Below are 6,000 nucleotides of genomic sequence, written 5' to 3'. Positions count from 1 at the left end.
AGTCGACTAGTCACCGACTATTGAAATGATTAGTCGACTAATCGGATAATTATTAATTTTTTCTTAAATTTAGCATGAAGTTGCTTTAAATATGTGGCAAATGATAATAAACACAAGAAAGATGGGTACTTAAATGAAAAAAAGCATCTTTTATTCAACAATTCAGCTGCTGATTCATACAAAAAATAAATAAACCTCTGTCCATTTTTTCAGGACAGGAAAATGTGTTTTATAAAACTGTATTTCTGCTCCATCAAGTGGGTGGAACTGGTTCTGGGTTCTGAATGTAGTCTGGGTTGAACTGGGCTCACCTGTTGGAACCTCGTATCACGGACCAGCACCAGTACTGACCATAGACTGTATAAATATATATATATATATATATATATATATATATATATATATACTGACTCAGTGAGGAGCCTGTTGCTGCTGCACATCTGCTTCTTCTGCAGAAAGGCTCCATGCTGCTCTCTGCTTCAGACTGCATGCATTTAATTTAAAATACGTTTGTCAGACATCACGTTAAAGCTCTCTTTTAAAGCGAAAAAAAGCGCTTATAAACCAAACGTATCGGCTGAATGTTACTTGAATCTTCCCGAGGCGAGTCAGACTCCGTTTGGTTCAACTACCCGACGTGCTTTCTATTTAAATGCTCGTGCATCACCGAGGTGCTGTCGTGATACGCAGGTCTGCTTTGCAAACCTTGCAAGTCATTTTTTATTGGCCGTATCCAGGCTACAATGCTCCCAAACTTTCTAAGTTTTGGTACGTGTAGCTGTGTTGGACGCCGCAAGCACGTACGTTACCGCTCGCGCTCGGCAGAGATTGTAATGAAGTGAGATGCCTCACTCTGTTGGAAAAACACGTCTGGCGACAATAGTCGACAATGGAATTCATTGTCGACTATTTCTATTATCGATTTTTGTCGACAACGTCGACGAATCGTTGCAGCCCTACAGTACAGTGCCTATTGTTAGATTACATACCGGTTCTGTTGAGGAAAAGTCTGAATGATTGAGGATACAGTTGTCCTCCCAACATTTGGCTGCACCCTTCGACCAGCCTCGGCCATTGTAAGCCCATGATTGACAACATGGTCTACCAGTGTGGCTCTTATTTCATCAGGAACACGTCCTCATATGTCCTCGGCCTCTTCTGCCTCTTCCTCTATTTTGCCTCCCAAGTCCTCCGCCACGCAGCCTCACTCCTCTTCTTCTTCTTCTCGCTGGCTGTTGACCCCGTCCAATTCCTTGTCCGTCCATTTTCAGAAATTGTAACACTGTGCTGTGCTCCGGCTATATACGTATATACTTGCCAGTTGATTGATTCGTTTGAGAAAGTCAAGATTCACCTGGGAGCAATTTACCAATTCAGGACAGACTTAGAAAAAAAGTCTCATGGAAATGTATAGAAATATGCTTGACATGTTACGACAACGTGTTCAACCATTTTGCATGTAAAGACTTATGCTATGAACTAATGCCTAAATGTTGTGGGTGGTGAGACTATTCAACAGAGACCCGTGATAATACATTTTGATCAACATGACATAAGCAATTGATAATGTAGGAAACAGAAGAGAATTGTACATAATCATTTGCATGGATGTACCAAAGCATTTGCAACTTGCTCAAAGAAATGAGAAACTGCTTTTTTGATGTGCACAAGTGACACAATGATGTGAAGGTTGAACAGGTAGTTTTGAGAATTTCAGTTCTGATCTGAGAAATGTACCAAAGCGACTGAGAAAAACTGTAATGTCTGGTTCAACTAAAGGTTCATTTGTTTGGACAAATATACTGATAACAACACAAATAGTTTAATCTAAGAGCTGATATCTAGACATGTAACATGGTTTTATTGTCATGAGTAATGATTTTGGTTATTATCAAGAATGTTTCCATGACTGTAGATGTAAAAACCAACAAAAAAGACACAAAATGACCAAAAATAGATGTAGAAATAACCGAAAAAGACACAAAATGACCAAAAATACAGCCATGGAAAAAACGATTAGACCATTGTTTCCTTCAGTTTCTTGTTCATTTTAATGTCTGGTTCAACTAAAGATATATTAGTTTGGACAAATATAAGGATAACAACAAATATAGCTGATAAGAGTTTAATTTAAGAGCTGATATCTAGACATTTAACATGGTTTTATTGATGATGATTTTAGTTATCAATAAAACCATGTTAAATGTCTAAATATCAGCTCTTAAAATAAACTATTTTTATTGTTTTCATTATATTTGTCCAAACAAATGAAGCTTTAGTTGAACCAGACATTAAAATGAACAAGAAACTGAAGAAAAAATACACAAGACCTCAGATAATAAAATGTAAAAGGAGCATAAAACGGCCTGTTTGGGGTTCAGAGGGTTAAAATCATTCTCATGTTTGTTTGTTTATTGATCGAGGATAAACAACAACATGACATCTGACCACATGATGCAACACAGAGTCAACACTGTTAGCAGAACATCTGAGCCTCGTTTAGAAACACAGACAGTTCAGATCTGATAATTACTATATCCACTTATTGTTCATTATATAAAAATGGACACAGTCGTTTTTTTTCTGGACTCAATATATTGTTGTTTACATGTGTGACTTTTTGTTCTTTTTGTGTTCAAAGTAAAGCTGTAAATGTTTGACAGGCAGCACGAAATGCTGAAAAAGCCATTTATTTCCCAAGCAGCCATTCCAGCTGTTTATCTGTTATTATAATAATAATATAATATAATATATAAAGTTTATCTCAGTGCCTGAAAGTCTACTTTATTTGTTTTGGTTGTAGTTTATTTATTTATGTTTTATTTCTCTATGATATTTTAATGTTTCTATTCCAATGTTTAATATTCTCCAGATTTAAAATTCATTGCTGTGGAAAAAGATTAACTTATTATGCTCTAATATGGTTATAAAACTAAAACTTAAACAAGCTACAACCAAAACAAATAAAACAAATAAACAGTCTTTGTGCAGAATAACTCAGTTAGAATGAGAGAAATCAGGAAAAAGTTGAATTTCTCTATTTAAAAAAAATAATTAATAAAAATTAAATTTATATATGAACACTTTTCCAAGTGTCACAAATGTTGTAAAAAAAAGAAAAGAAAAAGAAAACAAAATTACCAAAAAATGCACTTTCCAAAAAAGACACAAAATAATCAGAAAAAGACGCAAAATAACTAAAAAAGACACAAATAACAAACCAGTTTCCTCCACATAATGAAGTATCGTCATGTTTCCAGCCTCTCCTGTCCTTATATAAAATGACACATGTAGAATAAAGAGATTCTGACACTAAAATCAACATTTAACACAAGTAACGGTCACTTTTTATAACTGATGATGCGTTCAAGGACCGTCGGAAAAGTTCAAACTCGGATTATGATGTTTGTTTTTACTGTTTCTTTCTACAAGAAATGGTGAATTTTTGCCAATTTAAAAAAATAAATGAAAATAAATAAAAAACATACTTTTCACTTTTGGTGTTTAGAGGGTTAAAGTATTCATATTCCACTATAACAACAAACACGTCAATAATCTGATCATAAAGCCTGTTTTTACTGTTTCTTTCACTGATAAACGGTGAATGTTTCATGATTATCTAAAAGAAACCCAGCTGGGTTTTGGGGATTCAAAGGGTTAAACACTAAGTTGTGTTTTTTTCTAGCATTGAGTAGATTTTTCACACATTTTCCTTTGTTTTGGTCACTTTTTCTAACATAAACTTTAGTACCAGACGATCGTCTCGAGGGCCGTCAGAGAGTTCAGATTCTGATGATGACGTCTGTTTTTATTGTTTCTTTCTCCAATAAACTTCAGATTACTGGAGATCTTTTTAGGAAAACATTCTTTTCAAACCTGCTGGCAGGAAATTAACATCAGCTGCCAGTCGTCGTGTTTTTGGATCAACTGGATACTGATACTCAGGAGAATATTCCATACTTGATAACATTTTCGATACCACAAGGATCCAATCCATTCCCCTTTATTTATAGAGCACAATTTTAGCAAACACAAGGTTTCCAAAGTGCTGCACAAACAATAAATACATAACACAATACAAAGAGATGTAGTAAACAATAGATCAGTAAGATGCAATAAGATAAAATAAATTAAAAATGGGATAAAAATAAATAAAATAAAATGTAAAATGTACTGCCCGCACAAAATAAAATATGCATGAATACAATAAAAACAAAAAATCAGAACAGAAATATTTTTATTAACAAGAAAAATGCAACATGTAAAAATGAACAGAACCACAGGTTAAATATTTATAATAAAAACAGAAACTGCAACTATGATAACAAGCTTCAGATACTCGATACTTTTGAAAATGAGTATTGTATCCGGATACAACGTTTTAGTATCAATACTTTATTGAGTATGGATACTTTATTAAGTATGGATACTTTATTGAGTATGGATACTTTATTAAGTATGGATACTTTATTGAGTATGGATACTTTATTAAGTATGGATACTTTATTAAGTATGGATACTTTATTGAGTATGGATACTTTATTGAGTATGGATACTTTGAGTATGGATACTTTGAGTATGGATACTTTGAGTATGGATACTTTGAGTATGGATACTTTGAGTATGGATACTTTATTGAGTATGGATACTTTATTGAGTATGGATACTTTATTGAGTATGGATACTTTGTTGAGTATGGATACTTTGTTGAGTATGGATACTTTGAGTATGGATACTTTGAGTATGGATACTTTGAGTATGGATACTTTATTGAGTATGGATACTTTATTGAGTATGGATACTTTATTGAGTATGGATACTTTGTTGAGTATGGATACTTTGAGTATGGATACTTTGAGTATGGATACTTTGAGTATGGATACTTTATTGAGTATGGATACTTTATTGAGTATGGATACTTTATTGAGTATGGATACTTTGTTGAGTATGGATACTTTGTTGAGTATGGATACTTTGTTGAGTATGGATACTTTATTGAGTATGGATACTTTATTGAGTATGGATACTTTGTTGAGTATGGATACTTTGTTGAGTATGGATACTTTATTGAGTATGGATACTTTATTGAGTATCGGTACTTTATTGAGTATGGATACTTTTGACGACCCTAGTGGCAGCTCACTGTTCACATCAGTCAGTCAGCTGACTGCAGCCAAGCAGGAAGAAGTCATCAGATATTTACTGCAGTAAAAGTACTAATACTTCACTGGAAAACACTCATCACAAGGAAAGTGTTAAAGTCTGTAGCCATCGTGGCCCACAGCTGCACAGAGCGCTGCTTGCTTCTTTGATTTGATTTATTTGCCACAGTTTTAAAAGAAAGAACATAACAGAAAAACAACAACAATAATACAATTTATATATTCCATAATATACATGTTGAAATAAAATAAAGACATGCCAGGAAAACCCCCAAAAGAAAAAACCCTCCTGGGGCTTGAATAGTGTGATTCCCTAATATTACATAAAAATAAATAAAAAAGAACAAGGAACATGGAATTATACAGACCAAGAAACTAGAAAAACAACACAAAGGCACAACATAGCAACGAAACAAGAATTATAATAGGTTATTGAAGTAGTAATGGGTTTTTAAAAGATCTTTTAAATGATAAAGGAGAAAGGAAGTGAGTTCCATCTCCTGGATCCTCTATATTTAATGCTAAACTGTGATTTGGGAGGAAGAAGTTGTAAAGCTTTTCTTGAAGGATAATTGTGAAGCTGATTATTGGTTATGAAGAGATTATTAGAAACAGGGGGAAGTGTTTTGTTTAAAACAAACAAAGTAACTGAAACAAAGGTAATATAGGACTTCTTAGAGCTGAGTGGGAAATGATTCTTACTGCTCTGTTTTTTTGCAAGCGGAGTATTGGTTGCAGTTTTGTCTGAGTGTTGGCCCAAGCAATATTACAATAATTAATGAACGGATAAACCATTGAATAATAGAGATAAAGTGAGACTTTAGTATTTAAAAGATAC

At 33.6% G+C, this 6,000-nt stretch overlaps 1 protein-coding gene across 1 annotated transcript in view; it reads left to right on the top strand.

The window, feature by feature from the left end:
• xpot (exportin, tRNA (nuclear export receptor for tRNAs)) overlaps positions 1–6,000 on the top strand; it is a 37,545-nt gene that overhangs the window by 3,078 nt on the left and 28,467 nt on the right. The window lies entirely within an intron of this gene.

The sequence above is a fragment of the Centropristis striata genome, chromosome 22 (genome assembly GCF_030273125.1).
Source record: "Centropristis striata isolate RG_2023a ecotype Rhode Island chromosome 22, C.striata_1.0, whole genome shotgun sequence".
Taxonomy (NCBI): Eukaryota; Metazoa; Chordata; class Actinopteri; order Perciformes; family Serranidae; genus Centropristis; species Centropristis striata.
This window is presented reverse-complemented; position numbering and strand designations above follow the sequence as displayed.